Source organism: Mandrillus leucophaeus, unplaced genomic scaffold (assembly GCF_000951045.1).
Source record: "Mandrillus leucophaeus isolate KB7577 unplaced genomic scaffold, Mleu.le_1.0 Scaffold381, whole genome shotgun sequence".
Taxonomy (NCBI): domain Eukaryota; kingdom Metazoa; phylum Chordata; class Mammalia; order Primates; family Cercopithecidae; genus Mandrillus; species Mandrillus leucophaeus.
The window spans coordinates 1,727,355-1,738,256 of record NW_012104043.1 but is presented as its reverse complement, the minus strand read 5'-3'; the positions used below and the strand labels follow the sequence as shown (position 1 = coordinate 1,738,256).

The 10,902-nt window shown below is 41.3% G+C and overlaps 1 protein-coding gene across 4 annotated transcripts in view; it reads right to left on the bottom strand.

The window, feature by feature from the left end:
• The window catches only part of KLHL8 (kelch-like family member 8), a 58,950-nt gene extending 48,284 nt beyond the window's left edge, over positions 1 to 10,666 (bottom strand). For 3 of the 4 annotated variants that reach the window (XM_011990751.1, XM_011990753.1, XM_011990754.1), the window contains exon 1: positions 10,469 to 10,666. The gene's annotated coding sequence lies outside the window, so the exon portion shown is untranslated. Of the gene's footprint in view, positions 1 to 10,105; positions 10,339 to 10,468 lie in introns of those variants that run through there. The other variant, XM_011990752.1, reaches the window with a different exon arrangement.
• Positions 10,667 to 10,902: the final 236 nt, after the last annotated feature.

The following is a 10,902-nucleotide window of genomic DNA, read 5'->3' as shown; positions in this document are numbered from 1 at the left end:
AATCCCAGCTACTTGGGAGGCTGAGGCAGGAGAATGGCATGAACCTGGGAGGTGGAGCTTGCAGTGAGCCGAGATCACGCCACTGCACTCCAGCCTGGAGGACAGAGCGAGACTCCGTCTCAAATAATAATAATAATAGTAATAATTTAAAAACTTATTTGACAATTCAGTTAGGTGAAGACTTTGGATACAAGAAGATTATATTTTATAGCAGTACGTGATTAATTTTAGACCTACACCTGAACGTTGATGGCAGATGTGTGTGCATTTACCAAAATTAACTCTTGCATACTTGTGAAATAACAGAATGGCAAACCCCACCTCATGTTCTATAGAGCAAAACCTGAATGTGTTTAATTTTCCACATACTTTAGGCTATTTTACACCTCTGCCTCCTTTCAGGTTTTCTGCTCTTTCTGAAATGCCCTTTACCACCACTCTCTCCTGCTAACTCTTGCTCACCTTCTAAGACTCAGCTCAGGTTCATCTGCTCAAGAAGCCCATCCCTAAAAATCTTCCCTATTCCTAGTGTACTTCCTCTGCACTCCCACAAAAATCTGGTTTTTTTTTTTTTTTCATTGTACTTACCACAAAGAACATCATACTCAATTTTTGGTCAGATTTAAAATACTTATTACTTGTAAGTGCCTATTCACTACTAGTCTTCCCTGTAACACTACATAAGCCCCTAAAGTAGAGGCACCATCTGTCTTCACTGCTATTACTCCCATGTTCAGTAAACACATTTAACACAATAAACAAACAGAAGTACTTAAAATATTTTTATAATGGATGAACAGATTATGAACACTAGAGATTTTTCTATTATAATCCAAATCAATGTATGCTTAAATAATTTTAACTAAACACTGTGCATAAGACATTTACTTCAATTTTTGAATCACTTTATTTCAAAGGTAATACTCTTCTTAAAATTTCCACTTTTACTTTTAAGTCAGGAAAAAAGTAGGCTATACTCATTATTTCCTTTTGATTAACATTTAAAATTTTGAGTCAAACAGTCTAAAATATACCAATAGTTAAAGGAGAATCTGCTGGTTTGAAAAACTGTATAATAGCTTCAATAGTTCCTACTCAAAGTATACATGACTTCCAACAAGTTACTGCTGTGACTTTAAAAAATGTTTTTCTTGGCCAGGCACAGTGGCTCAAGCCTGTAATCCCAGCACTTTGGGAGGCCAAGGCAGGCAGATCACTTGAGCCCAGGAGTTTGAGACCAGGCTGGACAACAAAGCAAAACCCAATCTCTACAAAAAATACAAAAATAAGCTAGGCATGGTGGCACACACCTGTGGTCCCAGCTACTTGGAAGGCTGAGGTGGGAGGATCACTTGAGCCTGGGAGGTGGAGGTTGCAATGAGCCAAGATCACTGAATTGGAAAGAGTAATTTCCTAATTGGAAGTCAGGGCGTGCTGAAATTCAACACTGATAGGAGAGCCAATGGAGAGATCTAGTAGGCTACTGGAAAGACTGATAAGAGAGGTCACTGGTGCTAAAGTCAAAGTCATAGTTAAACTTAAGTGTGAATTAGATGCCTGAAACAGCTCGATGTCAGAGTCCTCCTTTAGACAGATGTGTTCTTGAAGAATAACTGAGTAGAGACCAACAATAACATGGCCTTCAGTTAGTAGTACAGCAACACTGTCTGCCTAAAACTGTCATTACATATAGAAAAAAGGCAGATTATAATGAAAGGGAAAATGATCAATGAGATTATTAAAACATCCTTATTAATCAATGAAATTAAATATTGGAAAAGACAAAAAATAAAATAAAATTGGTAGGGCTGTCAGGAAATAAACACTCTCACATTGCTGTTCATATAAGCCTTCCCAGGCTCCATTTAGCTAAGATATCCAAAATCTTTTTAATTTACGTGCCCTCTCATGTACCAGTTCCACTTATTAAGAAATATCTTGATGGGCCGGGCGCGGTGGCTTAAGCCTGTAATCCCAGCACTTTGGGAGGCTGAGACGGGTGGATCACGAGGTCAGGAGATCGAGACCATCCTGGCTAACACGGTGAAACCCCGTCTCTACTAAAAAATACAAAAACATTAGCCGGGCGAGGTGGCGGGTGCCTGTAGTCCCAGCTACTCGGGAGGCTGAGGCAGGAGAATGGCGTAAACCCGGGAGGCGGAGCTTACAGTGAGCCGAGACCCGGCCACTGCACTCCAGCCTGAGCGACAGAGCAAGACTCCGTCTCAAAAATAAATAAATAAATAAATAATAAAAATAAAAATAAAAAAAAAATATCTTGATGACTTAGGCTGTGAGTTATACAACCTAGCAATTTTTTGAAAACTGAAATGCGTAAAACCACCAGTTACCAATGAGCTGGGAGAACTGCTTGAGCCTACTAGGAGTTCAAGACCAGCCTGAGAAACACAGTGAGAGCCAGTCTTGACAAAAATTTAAAAATTAGCCAAGTGTGGTGGCTTGCACCTGTAGTCCCAGCTACTCGGGGGCCTGAGGTAGGAGGATCATCTGAGCCCAGGGAGGTCAAGGCTGTAGTGAGTCATGATCTTGCCACTGGACTCCAGCCTAAGCAACAGAGTGAGACCTTATCTCAAAAAAAAAAAAAAAAAAAAAAAAAAGTTGTTCTTAACAATAGCACTTACAGTCTTTATAGTCATGTGCTGCATGACCAGTGTTCTGGTCATGATGATGGTGACCAATGCATAGATGATAGTTCCATAAAATTGTAACACTTTATTTTTGCTGTACCTTTTCTGTTTAGACACACAAATAGGTAACGACTGTGTTACAGTATTGATTATAGTATTCAGTACAGTAACATGCTATACAGGTTTGTAACCCAGGAGCAACAGGCTACACCACATAGCTTAGGTGTGTAGCAGGCTATACCACCTAGGTTTGTGTAAGTATACTCTGTGACGTTTGCACAATGACAAAATTGCCTACTAACATGTTTCTTAAGAGTGTATCCCCATCCTTAAATGATACATGCAATATTAGATACTACTATTATCAAAGTCTGCTTGTTAAATACTAATGTCATTTCTAGGGTCTATAAGCAACATTTTCACTACATTGAATACTTTGTAAGATGTTTATTTTGGGATCTGTTTTATTAAAACGGAATTCCATTGACACCTTACAGTAATCATTTCCTTGTTTGAACTGGGCCACTTAGTTTATCACAGTCATAGTGGTCTAAAAGTCTAGTATAAAGTAGTAAAAGAAAGATCTTGAATTTTACCTAAATATGCGAACTACATGCGTGAACCTTAAGAGGGGCCTATATTACTCATTATTTTTACTTGAGAATGTCAGAGAAGTGACAGGGTTGTACTTAAGATAACAAGGCCTACTAAAAATTAATTTATCAATAATTTGTTGCCAAGTATCAAAGTATGGAATACTTCACACTGGATGTCTGAAATTGAACGAAAAGCACAAAGCTGAATACTCACTGAAGGGATAGCTATGCCAACCAGGGACCGACGCTCTGAATAGAGCACATTGCTGATCTTACACAGAGTTTAGTGGGTAGCATGGGATTCAGGGATCAGCGGATTTTCAGAGGCTTATTAACATAGTTACTGACATTAGATTACTACTAGCTAGCTACATTACTGGGAAGTTACCTAATCTCTCTGGGTCTCAGTGTCTTTATTTTTAAAAGAACACAGCATGGCTGTGTTCCAATAAAACTTTGTTTACAAAAACAGGCAGCAAGCTTGGTTTAGCCTACAGGCAGCAGGTAATCAGTTTCCTTCTCGTTCAAAATTATAGTAGCACATTTTGCTGTTTAAAATTATAGAAGCTGTTGCCTTGCTTTTGAGAGAAATCTGTCAGCCATACGTGACACAAGGCAGATAAACTGGTGGCTAGCAGCAGAGACTTTAGAGCTAGACAGTTTTGGGATTCGGTGTTAATTGTGCAGCCTTGGGCAAGTTACTTAAAATTACTCTGAGCCTCGGCTCTAAGGTTGCTGTGAGGGGTAAGTGAAGTAATGTATATAAAGTACTTAGCTCTGCATCTAGTACACAGTACGCATTCAATAAACAAATGTTATTACTTTTACAAATTATGTGATCCTCAGTCCTTGGTCAGGAACACAATCCGGCAATCAACATTTTTTTCCAGCAAAGAAATAAAATATGCTTTATAATGCTCTACATGAGACTGCAATTATTAGAAACCCACCATAGAAAAGATGATAATACCCTAAGTCATCTTTTTTGTAAAATGACAACAGCCAGCATTAATTGGGTGCTTCTATCTACTTATTAGTTGTATATTCGTTGTACAATATTGGTTACGTTACATAATGTTTTATTAGCTTTAGTTTCCTCATCTGTAAAAATGAGGAAAATAAAAGTACCAACCTCATAGGATTGCTATAAAGCTTAAATGAGTTAACAAAGTGGCACATAACAGATATATGTATATATGTATGTATGTATATAATTGTCACCATGAGTTAAATACTTACATGTATTCATTTGAATCCTCAGGATAACTGAAAAAGGTAAAATTCCTATTTGTTTACAGCTTTGGATAATGAGACTCAGAGAAGTTAAGACACGTACCCAAGGCCTCATAGCTATGAAGTGCAACGTCCAGGATTCAAAAGAGACTTGCCTCACTACAAAGCCCAAGCTCTTATAACTAGGCCAAAGACAGAATTAACGTTATCTCCGTATGGAGGTGCCTATGTGTAAATGACAATGAGAACCAAAATAGTGGTATTAATAATATTCTCCCTATACAGGAAATGTTTCAGGAATTTTTAAAGGTTTTTTTTTTTTTCTTTTTTTTTGAGACGGAGTCTTGCTCTGTCACCCAGGCTGGAGTGCAGTGGCACAATCTCATCTCACTGCAGCCTCCTCCTCCTGGGTTCACATGATCCTCCAGCCTCCACCTCTCAAGTGCTGGGATTACAACTGTGCACCACCATGCCCAGCTAATTTTTGTATTTTTAGTAGAGACAGGGTTTCACCATGTTGACCAGGCTGGTCTTGAACTCCTGGCCTCAAGTGATCCACCTACCTTGGCCTCCCACAGTGCTGGAATTACAGATGTGAGCCACCCCACTCGGCCAGAAGTTTAAAGGTTTAAGTGTAGAAGAACCCATACAAATCACTGATCTTAAAATGATAGGATTCCCATAGGTAAAATTTTTGCTGAAATTATTCCCTTTTATTTTCCATATCTAATTAACTTAATTCAAACTTTCATTATTAAAGTTAAGCAATCCTCTGCATTAAAATAACTAAAGATCCAACATAGTGACTTATCATTTACATATAAAGTATGCTGCAATACTGGCATTCATCTCTACTGCTAATCTTTGAGGTCTATTTAAGACTTCTCAGACTATTTTTACAAAGAACCATGCTTCTGCTACTTTATTCTATAAATTCCCAAATATTAGTTTAGAACCTTGAACTCCGAAAAACATTTAAACTTTAAATGAAAATATTAATATCAAAGGAAAAAAAAATCAAGTAAAAAGACATTACTTGATAGATTCATTCACAAGTTTGTATAGCATCACTGGATCCACCTCATACTCTTCCAGCCTTGGGAATGCTACTGGTAACTGATCCAGAACAGAACTTGGTTTTACACTGTAAAGCCTTATAGCCCAGCAATCATTATACAAGGAAAACAGGGCAAAATTCCAAATTCTTATTCTTATAAGAATAAACTAAGGTTTAAAAGTATATCTGATTCAGAAATTCCAAAAAAGCAAATAAGTTTTAAATGTTATAAATGAAAATTACAAATTATAATATAATCTACAAAAGCAAACTGCAAATTTCTTGAAAACATACATATCCATCTTTCCAAACTAGAAATACTAAAAGTCAAAGTGATAATCAATTAGGATTTAATATAATTTTATACTCTATGATATACAAGAAATATACAACAGATTATGTATATATCATCATCTAGTTTGAAAGATTAAATACTTAATTTTCTTTAACATTGGGTGTTTTGTTGTGAAAACAAAGAACATCCAAATTTAGAATAAACAAGCCAAATTATCTTTTGGCATTTTAAATAATATTCCGACATGCTGGATTGTATTAAAGCCCCATTCTCTGCCCCACTGTATTGCCCATCAAGGCTGGGGGTGGGGAAGAAGAGAGGAGTAGACAATACCTGCCTAATCATAATGAAGGTACCACTTCCAGGTAGAAGTAGCAGCACTATTATTCATATAAAGGTAGTGTGTCATAAATACCAACTTCTAGCTTTGGAAGAAAAACAGGCACTCAGTGCTTCAAAAATAACCTGTTTTCTTTACTTTCCACAATATAAGCTGTTTCTCTTTCCTTTCCACAAAAAACTAATTTTAAAAATAATCTCTAACATTTTTACTAAAGAAACTTGCCTAGATCATTGAAGCTAATGGTTTCCTAAACCTTTAGTGGGAACAAGATCATGTTGCTCTTTTAATTTAATTTCTCCCCAGAAAAGTAAAATTTTCATTTAATTTCTCCCCAGAAAAGTACAAATTTTCATTTAATTTCTCCCCAGAAAAGTATAACTAGTAGAGTCCACAGACCCTTGAAAGACCATTTATTCGCACGCTAACAGATGCAGGTTAAGAGTCAGAGAGATGAAGTAGAAAATTTCCCAAGGTCCCTCCAACCCTCTTCCATAATTATCTCTCTGACTCATAAGAACCAACTAAATCATTCATAACCAAACCAAACAATATACTTTCTTGGATGACCAACCCATTAAAAAAAAAAAAAAAAAAAAAAAAAAAAGCAGCTGACAGTATCTATGTAGCAATATCCACCAGAAAATAATTTGTACAGGCAGCATTTTTAAATGCAGCATGTGACTAGTAATATCAATGCATATTATAGTTGATTACAGCTTACAGAATGCTTTCACATACAACACCAAATAATCCCCAATTCTGGTAAAACAGAAGTACGTATTATTTTTATCCCCCTTCCACAGCTAAGGAAAGAGGTTTAGAAAATTACTTGCCATGCTCACACAGCCAATAAGCGGAGATCTGGGATTCTAATAGAGAATTGTGTAGTAAACCAGAAGTGAGCTCAGAACATTATTATAGTCTGGTGCTTCCATAAAAGTCCCTCAAAACAGAGAAAACCGAATTTTTAAAAACAGACTAATGGGTGACATTTTTATTGTAGACACATCTTGACATGAGTAAACAAAAATTAATTTATTTAAAATGCTCAACTCCCTCGGTTTTTTGGTTAATAAAAAACATTTTGTTCAGAAAAAAAAAAAGAAAGACATGGTCAAGTGAATTTTAGCGATTGAAAACAACATTTTATTTTATGAAACATTTATCCTCCCTCATCTCTCGCTTTTTTTTTTTTTTTTTTGAAATAGGCTCTGATTCTGTCACCCAGGCTGGAGTACAGTGGTGCAATCATGGCCCACTGCAGTGGCACAATCATGGCTCACCGCAGCCTTGACCTCCCTGGACTCTGGTGATCCTCCCACCTCAGTCTCCCAAGTAGCTGGGATCACAGGTGCACACCACCACATATAGCTAATTTTTATTTATTTATTTATTTATTTTTGTAGAGACAGGGTTTCGTGATGTTGTGCAGACTGGTCTTGAACTCCTGGGATCAAGCAATTGGCCTGCTTTGGCTTCCAAAAGTGCTAAGATTACAAGCATGAGCCACCGAGCCTGACCTTTTTTTTTTTTTTTAAACATAGAGACAGGTCTCACTTTGTTGCCCAGGATGGTCTCGAACTACTGGACTCAAGCGATCCTCCTGCCTCGATCTCCCAAATTGCTGCGATTACAGGTGTGACTTACCACGTGGGGCCCTTTAGTTCTTAAAACACAAAAATAAATGTGACTCTTTTGGGAATTCCAATATAAGTAACCAAAAATTTAAACATTCAATTTATAAAACACAAAAACTATCTGAAATTAAAGTTTAAGATGTCTGCAATAGTCTCTTTAATCTTTTTAAAATGACAATATCCATTTCAGTTCTCTACAACTCTCAAAAGTTCTTAATAAAAACAAAAAGGTTATTTGCCCAAACCCACAGAATGTTTAACACCAAGACTGAACCCTAACTGTGGATATGACAATGACATGTCAATGTAGGTTCATCAACTGTAATATATGTACCACTCTGATGGGGATTTTGGCTCTGTAGGGGTAGGCGATACATGAGAAATCTGTATACCTTCCACTCAGTTTTGCTATGAACTTACAACTGCTCTAAAAAATAAAATTCATTTTTCAAAATAGCAGGTGGGATCAAAATTTATTCAACTTTTTTTTTTTTTTTTTTTTTTCTTGAGACGGAGTCTCGCTCTATTGCCAGGCTGGAGTGCAGTTGCGTGATCTCAATCAGGAGATTCCACCTCCCAGGTTCAAGCGATTCCCCTGCCTCAGCCTCCGGAGTAGCTTGGACTACAGGCACGCGCCACCACGACCAGCTAATTTTTTTGCATCTTTAGTAGAGACGGGGTTTCACCATGTTGGCCAGGATGGTCTTGATCTCCTGACCTCTTGATCCGCCCGCCTCAGCCTCCCAAAGTGTTGGGATTACAGGCATGAGCCACCGCGCCCAGCCCCAACTTTCTTCTTAATGAATGAAGAAATACTGTTTTTAAAAAATTCCCTCACTGAATGTGAACTGAGTTTCTTGTCAAAAAATGTGCAATTGTTACAGAATATATAATCTTAACCAATTATCAGTAATCTTATCAAACGCTAAAAGAATTGGCAGCTTTAAAAATTAAAAGGATGAAGCTAAGTGCTCATATGTAGTTGAATAGAGTATCCTGAGACGTTTTTTCTTTTTTTGAGATGGAGTCTCACTCTGTCACCCAGGCTGGAGTGCAATGGCATGATCTCCGCTCACTCCAACCTCTGTCTCCCGGGTTCAAGCCATTCTCCTGTCTTAGCCTCCCGAGTAGCTGAGACTACAGGCATGTGCCACCACGCTCGGCTAACTTTTGTATTTTTAATAGAGACGGGGTTTTACCATGTTGGCCACACTGGTCTCGAAAATCCTGACCTCAAGTGATCCCTCCGCCTCAGCCTCCCAAAGTGCTGGGATTACAGGCGTGAGCCACTGCACCCGGCCCCTGAGACACTTCTTTTTATATTTAGGCTTAGGCAATTTGGTATCTTGAAAGCAATTTTTTAAAACAGTGACTAAATAAATAAAGTGACTAAAAGTTTGAAGTTTGAACTGGGTCAGTTTGACAAATTAAGGAGGGTGCCAGGAGGAAGTCTGAGGAAAAGCAGCAGCTTAATGCCACCGCCATCTCCAAGCAGCTTTCCAGGTGCCAGCAGTGTTAGCAGCAGTCCTCTGCATACCCAAGAGTACCGCAGGGCCAGAACATGAGAAAGATGCGGGAAGAGGATTTCCTTCTAGAGAGAGGATAAAGAACACCGAGAGTCCAACAATTACCATCTTGTATGGGAGAAAAACAATGCAAAGGAAAAAACGTTCAACCAGCAGATAAAATACTTATGTCAACCCAGGTTCTAAGGACCTTTTCCCAAAGCATCCCTCTAAACTGGTGACATTAGCTTAGGGCAAAGAGTCAAAAATAAAGTTAGCCATGAACACAGAAGAAAACACCGAACGTTTTCTACGAAAAGTCACCCGATTAAACACTGTCAGGAGGGAAAAACAGTGCAAGTCCAGTAAAGCACGAGGCACGTAGAAAATTCAAGTTATGTAGTCAAATCGCTCTCTGAAGACACCAGCAAGACAACTGAGCCCAGCACGGAGTGGAAGGCGTAAAGAGCTGTCATCGTCTCGGTAACAACTCCATCCGGCGGCTGCGCGTCTATAAAGAGGCTGCGGTTCCTGGTTCCACACCAGGAGGCACTCTCCACAAAGTCTACACCGCCGCGCCCGGGCAGGCACCTCCAGCGCGGCCAGCAAGCCCCCCGAGTGGGGAGAGGAAGTGCCTTCCTCGCCTCGTCCCCGTGCGGCGTGGGCCGGAGGTGGCCCACTCGCCCCGCCCCCGCAGGCAGCGGCTCCAGGGGGCTTCCGGCCGCCCTCCCGGGCCCCGAACCCGCGCCAGCCGCACAGTGCCTGCCCTCTCCCTGGACCCCGCTAAGCACCTGCCTGGGTCCCTCTTCGAAAGACCGGGAGGAGGGAGCCAAGGAGGCGCCGGCGAGGCTGACAGAGCCAGAGGCTGGGGCTCCTCTCCGGGAGCCGGGAGCATAATCCTGCTCCTCCGGCCAATGGGGGCGACAGAAGCCGTGCAAGGGAGCTCCGGGGCTGGAGCTCTTGCTGTCAGGCCCCAAGCCCTCTCAGCTGTGGAGTTTCGGTTGGTGCACGAGGGCTCGAATTTCCTTCGCACGCCAGAGATCCGGGACCAGACGGTGTTGCGACTTCGGGGCTGGGGTGAGGGAGGGCTCCGCGCGAGCGGACGGCACCGCACAAAGGAAGAGGGGACTGAGGGGAGACAAGCGTCCCGTTACCTCGATCTTTCGACCCTCCGCTCTGTTCTTCCTGGTGTCGCTAAGGTTGCAGCCACGTTACCCGGCTCCTGGAGCCCCGGCCGCCCTCAGCGGCACCTCACCAGCCCTGCGCCAGCACCCGGCGGAGGCGCGCTCTCCTGCACTGCCCCGCAGAGCCCTGGCGGGCGCTTGGCGTCTTCTCACCTCAGCCCCCGCGAGTGGCGGCCTCCGGGGGCGGGGCGGGCTGGGCGGGGCAGGCTGCGCGGGGCTGCGCACGGCACTCTGGGAAGTGTGGTTCTCGTAACCTCCTCCCGGAGTCCACCCCACGACCTCGCCCCCGCGGCTCCCGGGTCTCAGGGACTGGGCGGTGTTGCCCGGCCTGGTGAAGGCGGACCAGGGCGTGGCGGACGTCCCCGTAACAAATCTTGAAATAAAACACTGCATGAATACCTTTG